Source organism: Chiloscyllium punctatum, chromosome 28 (genome assembly GCF_047496795.1).
Source record: "Chiloscyllium punctatum isolate Juve2018m chromosome 28, sChiPun1.3, whole genome shotgun sequence".
Lineage (NCBI taxonomy): Eukaryota > Metazoa > Chordata > Chondrichthyes > Orectolobiformes > Hemiscylliidae > Chiloscyllium > Chiloscyllium punctatum.
The window spans coordinates 19060870-19073081 of NC_092766.1; positions in this window are offsets into that span (position 1 = coordinate 19060870).

Sequence of the window (12212 nt, forward strand, 5' to 3'; positions counted from 1 at the left end):
GAAAGCAGGCAAAAGTCCCCTGGGCCGTATGGGATTTAACCGAGGATTCTCTGGGAAGCTAGGTAGGAGATAGAAGAGCCTTTGGCTTTGATATTTGAATCGTCATTGTCTACAGGTTTATTGCCAGAGGTCTGGAGGATTGCAAATGTTGTGCCCTTGTTCAAGAAGGGCAGTAGAGATGACTGAGGTAATTATAGACCAGTAAGCCTTATTTCAGTTGTAGGAAAGGTTTTGGAAACGATTATAAGAAACATTTATAATCATCTAGGAAGCAACAATTTGATTTCATATAGCCAACATGGTTTTGTCAAGGGCAGGTCGTGTCTCACAAACCTCATTGAGTTTTTTGAGAAGGTGACCAAGTATGTAGATGAGGGTAGGACAGTTGAAGTTGTGAACATGGACTTCAGGAAAGCCTTTGATTAGGTTCCACGTGGTAGGCTCTTGAAGAAAATGCAGAGGCATGGAATTGAGGGCGATTTAGCAGTTTGGATTAGAAACTGACTTCCTGAAAGAAGGCAGCGAGTGGTGATTGATGGAAAATATTCATCTTGGAGTCCGGTTATTATCTGTCTTGGATCTGTTTTGTGACGAGTGCTGTTTGTCATTTTTATAAATGACTTAGACGCAGGCTTAGGTGAATGGATTAGGAAATTTGCAGACGACAATAAAGTCGGTGGAGTAGTGGACAGTTTGGAAGAATATTACAGATTGCAGGCGGACTTGGATAAACTGCAGAATTGGACTGAGAGGTGGCAAATGGAGTTCAATGCAGCTAAATGTGATAGAAATGTAATAGGAAGGCAGAGTATTGGGTCAATGGAAGGATTCTTGGCCGTGTGAATGTGCAGAGTGATCTTGGGGATCAGAGGGATCCATGTCCATAGATCCCTGAAAGTTACCACCCAGGTCGATAGTACTGTTAGGAAGACATACAGTGTGTTAGGTTTTTTTTTGGTAAAGGGATTGAGTTCCAGTGTCGCAATATCATGCTGCAACTATGCGAAATGCTAATGCGGCCACACTTGGAATATTATGTACAGTTCTGGTCGCAATATTTCGGGAAGGATGTGGAAGCATTGGAACAGGTGCAGAGGAGATTTACCAGATTGTTGCCTGGTCTGAAAGGAACGTCTTATGAGGAAAGAATGGGAGACTTGGTACTGTTCTAATTGGAAAGAAAAAGGCCAAGAGGGGATTTGATGGAGACATGCCAGATTATCAGAAGATTAGATAGGGTAGACAGTGGAAGTCTTTTTTTTCTGAGGATGATGGCCTCAGCTTGTTCGAGGGGTCATAACTACAAACTGAGGGGTGATAGATTTAAGACAGATGTCAGACCCAGGTTCTTCACGCAGAGAGCGGTAAGTGCGTGGAATGCCTTACCTGCTATTGTATTCAACTCAACCACATTAGGGAGATTTTTAAAAAATCCTTAAATAAGCATATGGATGATGATGGAATAGTGTAGGGGTACGAGCTGAGAATAGTTTACTGGTCAGTGCGACATCGAGGGCTGAAGGTCCTGTTCTGCGCTATATTGTTCGATGTTCTACGTTCTATGAATGAACTATGCCAATCTGAAGTCATGCCATTTGGTATGAAGAATGTGCCAACTGCATTTCAGAGACTAACCAATGTGGTCATTTGTGGATCACCCAATTGTGTGATGTTTATTGATAAACTGGTGAATTTTAATCACACATGGAGAGATCATTCGCAGCATTTATTGGAATTACCATCAACGTCGGGAGGTAGGCTTGCTTTTAAATCTGACTAATAAGGAATTCATGGAAGTCACTTTCCTGGATCATGTTACATGCACATATGGCCCCACGGAATGTGAAAGCAAATAATATTTGGGAGTTAACAATACCATGGATGAAGAGAACAGTACTGTGACTTCTGTATTGGGTTGGTTGTATTGGAAATTCATACCAAATTTTAGCAGTGTGGTTGCTCCACTGACTGACTTATTGAAGAAGTGCAGAAACTTTCAGTGTCTGGCAGACTGTCAGATGTCATTTGACAATCTGAATACTGTGTAAACCACTACCCTAGTATTATCCATACCTAATTATGGAAAGCTATTCAATGTGGCTTTCTGTGTGAGTAATGTTGATCTTGTTGCTGTACTCTTCCGAGAAGACAACAAGAAGACAGAAAGGTTGATTGAGTATTTTGTTCCAGAAAATTGAATACACATTGAATACAACCGAAATATTGCACGATTGAGAAGAAATACTTGTGCTTCACACTGGCGCTCCAACATTTCAACATGTATATTGCAAGCAATGTGACTGAAAGAATTGCAGACACTGATCACAACCCATTATATTATTTTGGAATTGATTAAGCACAACATTTCTAGATTGTTTAGATGGTGCACATTATTGAACGCATTCCACATGAAAAATATACACGTAGCAGAATGAGAAAGCGTAATTGTTAATCCATTGTCGTGGCTTGAATGAAGAATACACAGAGGCGTCCAGTGCCAGGAATAAACAGACTGAAATAGAATGTTTTAGTGCATGCGTGCATGCTTTACAGTCAATGTAATGCATATGTATTGTAACGCACAAATACACTAAGATGAAGGCTTTAAAAATGAAACAAGTTATGGTTCATTTTCTTTCAGGGGACTGGGGACCTGTGCCGGTGATGTCACTTTCAGAAGTTATTTTTCACTGGTATTTTTGTTAAGAGAGTGTGTAAAGGCAGAGTTGTAGAAATTACTACTGGAGAGTGTGCACGTCAACAGTCAGATGTGGCCTTTAGATTTTTTGAAAGTTATTTGTAACAAGGGAAGGGACGTGGCCAGTTCTCAACGTTCAGTTTATTCAGTTTTTCTAGTTGTAGCAGGCAAAAGCTGTTTGGATCCCAGAAGAGTTGGAACTTCAGTAAACCAATTCCTAGCTGCCATATTTTTCTGAAATCTCTTTTGATGTTCTTTCCATCCAGATTGGGGAATTGCACATAAGAATCTCTGTCTGCACTTATCTTTTTGCCAAGGGGTGTGCCTATGGTAATTTCCATTATTGGAACAGTTAATTAGTAATGGGTACTCTATCTGCTATTTGGTTAAAATTTCCGATACTTAAGTAATTCTAACTTACTCTTTGTTTTATTTTTGTTTTGACCATAATGCGAAAATAAATTGGAATTTGCTAAACGCTGAGTTGTTTGACCAGTTAATACACCTGGAACATTCACACTGTTTCTAAATTTAAAATAAGAAAAGCTAGGGTCCTGGCTACCTTCTTAAATGCCTTGAGGGGGTCTGGTTTGGTCAGTAACGGTAAAAGCCTTGGTATTCTCCTTTACCTTGTTTGCTAATGTGTTCTGATTACTCCATTTAACCCTTTTAATTCCTTGCTTAAAAGTCTTTCTCCTTCCTGTGTATACTCCAAGGGCGTCATCAGTTCCCATCTTTGCAGGCCTTACTTACGCTTCCTTTATTCTTTTTGTCCAAGGTTAACCTAACTTGTCACACCTACCCTACTTTTCCGCTAGAACGTTGATCTCCTGACCTTTTAAGAATTGCTGTTTGAAGGATTCCTATATCTTCAATGTGGATTTACCCTCAACTAGCTGCCTCCAATCAAATTTCTCCAGTTCCTGCATAGTGTTGTTTGCCTTGCATTAATTTATCAACGTCATCCCGAGGATTGCTGTTATCCCTGTTCATGTGTACATTAAAACTCATGGTATTATGTTCAGTACTCCTGAAATGCTCTCCCACTGAAACTTCACTCAGCTGGCTGTCTGCATTTCCCAAATCTCCATCCAATATAACCCGTCCCCTCTTTGGACTATTTGCGTACTGTGTCAAGATTCCCTCCTGAATGGTCCTGACAAATTCTGCTGCATCCAAGCCTCGTGCACAAAGTGAGTCCAGGTCAATACAGGGGAAGTGATAATCACGCACCACAACAAGCCTGCTGTTTTTCACATGTTTCCAACAGTCGTCGACATATTCTGTCCTTCATCCCTTCCCTCCCCAACCCCGATTGCTGGGTGGTCTGCAGTATGCACACAGCATTGTGATTTCATATTTCCCATTCCTGAGTTCTACCCATTTCCTTTATGGGTTCTCTATCCTTCCTCGGCACAAGTGTGAGACACCTCTTTAAATGAGATGGAGCTCCCCTCCCTCTGTTAGATCCCTACTATCACACCAGGAACTTCTAAATCGTGAGACATTAAGCTGCCAGTCTTTTAAATCTTTCAACCATCTTCCAGATTCACAAAAATGCAAAAAATTCAAAATGACAATCAAAGCTAGGAAGTATTTATGTTTCAAAATAATCGATTAGTTGTAAAGAGTTAGAACCATAGATTCTGAATAGTGTGGAAGTTGGCCATTTGATCTATTCATCCACTTCAACCAACCGAAGGGTATCCTGCGCAGACACAGCTAATTCCTATAACCAAGGATTTCACATTGCTAATCCATATAACCTGAACAAAAGACAATTCTGCGTGGCCAATAGACATAACCTGCATATCGTTGGGCTGCAGAAGTAAACTGGAGCACCCGGACGAAACCCAATGCGAACACAGGGAGAATGTGCAAAATCAACACAGACAATCACTCAAGGATGGAATTCAACATAGTCCACGGTCTCTCTGAGGCCGTGCTAACCCAATGTTAGAGTCAATTACAGTTAAGACTGTGAAAGTTTAAATTTTAGCATCAAATTCTTCGAAAAAACTGGAAGCCACTTCTTTTGTTGCTGCCCCGTGCTGCGTAGTATTTTTCCTGTTACAGGCAATAGTACGTGGGTAAATTAAGTTCATGAATACTGGCCGAGTCGTCGGCAAGTCTAAAAGACACTCTTTCCTCGACAACACCGAAACGATGACGTCAAGTGAAATTTAGCTCTCCCTTTTTCTCTCAGTGAGTGGAAATTCAACAGCATTCAAACATGTTGCAAACAGGTTGTGCTGCTAACGGAAACCAAAATGTATATCAAACTGACTAGCAGAAAAATTAATGATTGTTTCTGTAGATAAAACACAAAAGATCAAGAAAAAAAGAACTGTGGAAATGTCACCTCATTTCCAATCTGTAATGTATGCTCTGATTATGCGAACATAATCCTTATAGCTTTTGTTATGAAGTTTGAGGCATGGACTCTACTGTTAAGAGGGAATGAAAGCTGGCAAGCCTATTGTGTGACTGACTGCAAGCACAGAATGTCCTGGATAATTTGAAGATGTAACATTTGAGATGTAGCTCAGGTCCTGAGTTGTGACACAACAACTCGAATTGAGTCAATCAATTTAAATCATGCCCCAAGATACTAAAATACAATCGAATTGGAATTTGACCATTTTGGCGGCATTAAACCAGTCTGATGATCGGATGTTTCAGGGATAAAAGTCAGGCATTTTGACCATTTAGCCAGAGAGGCAAAGAGCACCAATACAGACTGATTGCAAACCCGCTCTCTGAAAGGTTCCTTTATCATTTAACAACCTGTGAAGCAGAATTTCGAATAAAAGAAGACAGGAAGAGAGAACGAGAATATCGACAGATAACTGGTTTTGAAACTTGATTTTTTAAACTTAATCTGTGGATTAATCAGTATATTATTGTAGAGTGGGAGGTAGATAAATCGTTCGGGACACCACCCACGCCCTCCACCTCCTCCATGATTTTCACTTCCCCGGTCCCAACGCCTTATCTTCATCATGGACATCCAGTCCATATACACCTCTATCTCCCATCACGAAGGACTCAAAGCCCTCTGCTTCTTCCTTTGACGCTGTACCAATCAGTACCCTTCCACCGACACCCTCCTTCGACTGACTGAACTGTTCCTCACCCTGAACAACTTCTCTTTCCAATCCTGCCACTTCCTCCAAACCAAGAGTAACCATTGGCACCCTCATGGGCCCCAGCTATGCCTGCCTCTTTGTAGGATATGTGGAACAGTCCATCATCCACAGCTACACTGGCACCACACCCCACCTTTTCATCCGCTGTATCGATGACTGTACCGGCGCTGTCTCGTGTTCCCACGAGGAGGTTGAACAGTTCATCCACTTTACCAACACCTTCCACCCCGACCTCAAATTAACCTGGACCGTCTCAGACTCCTCCCTCCCCTTCCTAGACCTTTCCATTTCTATCTCGGACGACTGAATCAACACGGACATTTACTATAAACCGACCAAATCCCACAGCTACCTAGACTACACCTCCTCCCACCCTGCCCCCTGTAAAAACGCCATCCCATATTCCCAATTCCTTTGTCTCTGCCGCATCTGCTCCCAGGAGGACCAGTTCCAATACTGTCCAAGCCAGACGGCCTCCTTCTTGAAAGACCGCAATTTCCCACCAGACGTGATCGACGATGCTCTCCCCCACATCTCCTCCACTTCCCGCTCCTCCGCCCTTGAGCCCCACCCCACAAATCGCCGCCAGGACAGAACCCCACTGGTCCTCACCTACCACCCGACAAACCTCCATGCACATCGTATCATTCGTCTTCATTTCCAGCACCTCCAAACTGACCCCACCACCAGGGGTATTTTTCCCTCCCCTCCACTATCAGCGTTCCGAAAAGACGACTCCATCCGTGACTCCCTCATCAGGTCCACACCCCCCACCAACCCAACCTCCACTCCCGGCACCTTCCCCTGAAACCGCAAGAAATGCAAAACTTGCGCCTACACCTCCCCTCTTACTTCCCTCCAAGGCCCCAAGGGATCCTTCCATATCCGCCACAAATTCAACTGCACCTCCACACACATCATTTACTGCATCTGCTGCACCCAATGAGCCCTCCTCTATATTGGGGAGACAGGCCGCCTACTTGCAGAACATTTCAGAGAACACCTCTGGGATACCCGGACCAAACAACCCTACCACCCCGTGGATCAACACTTCAATTCCCCCTCACACTCCACCAAGGACATGCAGGTCCTTGGACTCCTCCATCTCCAGACCATTTCAGCACGACGGTTGGAGGAAGAGCGCCTCATCTTCCGCCTAGAAACCCTCCAATCACAAGGGATGAACTCAGATTTCTCCAGTTTCTTCATTTCCCCTCTCCCAACCTTGTCTCAGTCAAATCCCTCGAACTCAGCACCGCCTTCCTAACCTGCAATCCTCTTCCTGACCTCTCCGCCCCCACCCCCACTCTGGCCTATCACCCTCACCTTGACCTCCTTCCACCTATTGCATTTCCAACGCCCCTCCCCCAATTCCTCCTCCCTACCTTTTATCTTCGCCTGCTGGACACATTTTCCTCATTCCTGAAGAAGGGCTGATGCCCGAAACGTCGATTCTCCTGCTCCTTGGATGCTGCCTGACCTGCTGCGCTTTTCCAGCAACACATTTTCAGCTCTGATCTCCAGCATCTGCAGTCCTCACTTTCCCCTAGATAAATCGTAAAGACAAGATAGGTTTAACAGTGAAGTTAGTTGCAGTTTCATTTTCTCTTTTTAGAGTTAAAGAATGAAGTGTTTTATATTTAATTCGTAGAATTTGGGTAGTTCTTTGTCACTCATATTTTAACAGATTACGAGGCGAGGTTAGGTTTACTGTGTGTCTCATTTAAATTAGCAGAATTGCTTACCCCGTACCAGTTTGGGGGCTCAGGTCCGTGATTTGGCCAGGTTTCGACAGATCCAGTCTGAGATTTGAACAAATTCTGCAGATTTAAGCATTTACTGCCGAGCGTTCCAGATCTTTAAATAAAATGTAAGTGAGACAATTTGTTTAATTTATGTTACTTGTGATGGGTGAACTAAAGAGAATAAAAAAGTTCTGAAAATTGTTAATGAGGTTCTGCGGTTTGAAGATGATTTGCACATTTGCCAAGGAAGTTTAGAAAGAAAGAAAAATGCTTACTTTTCGAATTATCAAATAGGTTAGAATTGGGATTAACCAAGGACAAAAGTAAACTGAAATTTTAAGGGAATTACTGCTGGGTCGGCGAAAGAGACAAGTGCAGTCGATTTAGAAAAGAAAATCTTAAATTACAATTGAAGAAAATGAAGTTAGAAAGTAAACAAAGAGAGAAAGAGGAAAGAGAGGGAAAGAGAAAGAGAAAGCGAGAGAGAGGGAAGCAAGAGAAAGAGAGGAAAAAGAAGGATATAGAAGGTTCTTAGCTGAGAAAAGAGAGAGAAGAAAGAGAGAGAGAGAAAAGAAAGATACATTTTGAGAGAGGTTGAGCTTCAGAAATTGCGCCTTGTTAGGTAAGTCCAATTAAGAGTATGGAGATTAAGTGAGATAGTAGTGAGATATACAAGTATGTTTAGCACTGCCAAGTTTGGTTGAGACGGATGTTGAAGCCTTCTTTATTTCATTTGAAAAATTAGCAAGGCAGATTGAGTGGTCGAGGACTTGTGGGTAATGGTAGTTCAGACTAAACTGATAAGCAGATCTCGTGAGGTATTTGCAGCGCTGTTAAATCAGGGGTCAGGAGAAATATTGATGACGTCAAACAAGCTATTTTAAGAACTTATGAATTAGTAACAGAAGCGTATATACAGTGTTTCAGAACATAAAGAAGGAACCAGATCAGACATATTTTGCGTTCGAAAGAATTAAACTTAGTAATTGTGATAGATGGGTATGGTCCTTAAAATAGATAAGATCTTTGAGGATCTGAGAGAGTTTATTCTGCTGGAGGAGTTCAAAACGTCAGCCTCAGCGATGATAAGAATTCACGTGGATGAACAGAAAATTGAGGAAGTGAGAGGAGCAACAGCGATGGCAGATGAATACGCGTTTGTGCATAAGACAAATTTCTGGCAGGAATTTTATCCTGTGACGGGAGGGAGTTGGGAGATGGGGCGAACCTACAATACCAAACAAACAGTAGAGAACACGGGTAAGTGTTTATGGCAGCTTAAAAAAGTACAATAGGGTGATTTTCCTCAGCTGTTTCCATTGTGGTAAATTGGGGCATGTTCATTCACTGTGCTGATCGTTAAAGAAAAACACTTTGGGAAACGATATGGTAAAAGATGCTCAGCCAGTGGCATCAGTGAAATTAATAAAGGAGAGTCGAGGAGCTGCAGGAGACTGCACAGCCTAGGCAGAAGCTGAGTGTGTAGTTGGTACACAATCGCTATAAAAAAAAATTGCATCTGTGGGTAAATTTCACTCAGAAACAACAGGGAGAAAACGGCAGAAGTTATAATTTTGAGAGATACAGGATCCATCCAGTTTCAAACAGTAAGCAATGAAGGAATTTCCACTCCATCTGAACTGTTAAATGAGAGAGTGGTAGTTTGTAGGATAGATGGACAGAAGTCGAACGTTCCCCTATATAAGTTCAGGTTGAACTGACAATTCAAGATTGGGGAACGAACAGTGGAAGTGATTCATAGAATGTTAGTTCTACGAATCCAGTTTGTTCTTGGGATTGATTTAGCAGGTTCTAAGATGGTAGCGACATTTCTTGGTATGGAGAAGCCCAAGGAAGAAAAGAAAATTGATGAGTACAAAAAAAGTCCTGGTATTTTCCGGACTGTGCAGTTAAAGAAAACATGATCCCACTGTCATAAGTCACAGCACAAAACAAAAACTAAAGAGAAAGATAAAGGAGTTGAGGTTCAGTTAGTGGACATCCCGTTTGATGTAACGGTGCAGCAAAAACCTGAACAGGCAGAGGATCAGAGAGCAGTGCTTACTCCTGAAAAGCTGACGAACTTGCGACAGAAAGACAAGACATTAAAAGATATGTATGTTGAGGTGTGCTCAGAAAAGGACGAGGAGAGTAGGCCTAATTGGTATACAAGGTAGACAAGGTATACAAGATAATGAGAGGCACAGATAGAGTCGATATCCCGAGACGATTTCCCAGGACAAAAATGACTAACACGAAAGGTCATAGTTTTAAGCTGGTTGGAGGAAAGTATAGAGGGGATGTCAGAGGCAGGTTTCTTTTACACAGAGAGTTGTGAGAGCATGGAATGCGTTGCCAGCAGCAGTTTTGGAGGCAGGGTCATTGGGGACATTTAAGAGACTCCTGAACGTGCATATGGTCACAGACATTTGAGTGTGCATACAAGAGGATCAGTGTTCGGCACAACATCGTGGGCTGAAGGGCCTGTTGTGTGCTGTACTGGTCAATGTTCTATATTCTGAAAGGAGGCAGACAGTATTCCAGGGTATTCGTATTTGAAAGATAGAATCTTCAGATTAAAGTGAGATCATGGTAGTATAGTGCACGGGAGAAATGGGCCAAAATGCACCAGCTTGTGTTGCCGGTAGCATACAAGCAAGAAGTGTTATGGAAGCACATATACTTCCTGTAGGAGGTCACCGAGGTGTACAGAAGACTTCGACTAAGGTACAAAAATATTCATATTGGCCTGGAATGCTGAGGATGTGGTTAACTTTTGCTGTACATGTCTTGCATTCAAAGTGGTAGATAGGCCACAGGCAGTAATACAACCAGCACATTTGCTGCCAATTCCCGCATTCAAACAACCTTGTGCGTGGGTTATAATTGTGTAGGTTCCCTCCTGAGAACTAAAATTGGTAACCAATACTTGGTAAAAAAAAAATGGATGTGTCGGCCAGATTTCTGGAGACATGTCCAATACAGAGTATGAGGCAAAAAGTGTGGTAGAGCATTTCTTACTTTTCTTCACATGGTATGGGTTACGCAGAGAGATTGAGTCAAACCAAGGGTCTAATTTTACTAGTAAGTTGTTTCAGGAAATCATGGTTAGCTTAGCTGTACAACACTTCAAATCGTGTGTGTATCATCTCGAATCCTGGGGTACTTTAGAAAGATGGCAACCGACCTGAAGACCATGTTGAAAGCATTCGGTCAGCATTGCCAAAGTCATTGGGATTAAGGTATCCAATTCGTATTGTTTGCCATCAGAGATGCCCCAGACGAATCTACTCAGTTTACTCCCTTTGATTTAATATTCAGACATAAGGTGAGAGGCCGTTTGAAATTACTTAAAGAGAAATTAACAGAACCAAAGTCGGAGATCTCACATAAGGGTATGTATTGGAGCTGAGGGAGAGATTAAATCACGTTAGTGAATTAGCTAAACAGCACATAAAGAGGGCATAACATCGAATGAAGAGGGTGTCAGATAGACACTCTGAGATTCGGATGTTTTCCTGAGGGGATGACGTATTAGTATTGTTACCAGTGGTATAAGATCCTATCAAAGCCAAGTTGAGTGATCCTTATCAAGTTGAGAAAAAGTTGAGTCAGGTGGACTATCTAGTTAAGTTGTCAGATGGGAAAAATTATTTATCAGGTATTTCATCTGAACATGTTGAAATATTCGTATATTGGTGAAAACGAACTCGAGAAACAGATGTTAGCTTCGGCCCTGAAGCGTGAGGAATAAAATCCAGATTCTGTACCTCAAAAAATGTTAAACAATGAGGAAGTCCTTGTGCAGTGGGACAGATTATTAAACTATCTGTCTCAAAAGGAAAGAACGCAGTTGAAAGGTTTGTTACAGCAGTATGAGGACACGTGCAGGAATAAAATAGGGAGGACTAATGATGTCGTGCATGATGTAGACGTAGAGAACGCGGTTCCAATAAATAAAAACAAAAAAAAACAAACCCTTTCAAAGTTATATTGTTCCAGAAGGAAGTGGAGGTGATGCTCAACAAAGACAACTTTGAACTGTGTCAAAGTGCATGGAGTTCGCTGATTATCTTAATTCCCATACCTGACAGGACGAGACAATTTTGTGTGGATTATTTTAAGTTCAACGCCATAACAAAATCGAAATCATGCTAAATTTCGAGATTACAGGACAGTAGAGAGGCAGTTGAACAAGCCAGGTACATCACAAAGTTGGACTTACTGCGTGGTTATTGGCAGGTACTTTTATCGTACAAAGTGAAAGACATTTCTGCGTTTCTTACTCCAGATAGGCTTTATTAATTCAAAGTGGTACCCTTTGGAATGAAGAACACACCCACCACATTCTAAAGACTCATGAGTAGAGTTGTACCTGGATTAACACACTCTGCAGTCTATCTCGAAGAGGTAGTTTTCTTTAGTGAGTCCTGGGAAGATCATATGGCACAATTGACAGGTCTCCTTGCATGGTGGCACAAAGTAAAACTGGTAATAAATTTAAAGAAAACTGAATTCGCAAAAGTAGAGGTGCCACTCTTGGAACATAACATCTGTATTGGATGTTTGACCCCATGGAACGCAAAGGTGAAGGCCATCGAGGAATTTTCATGACAAACC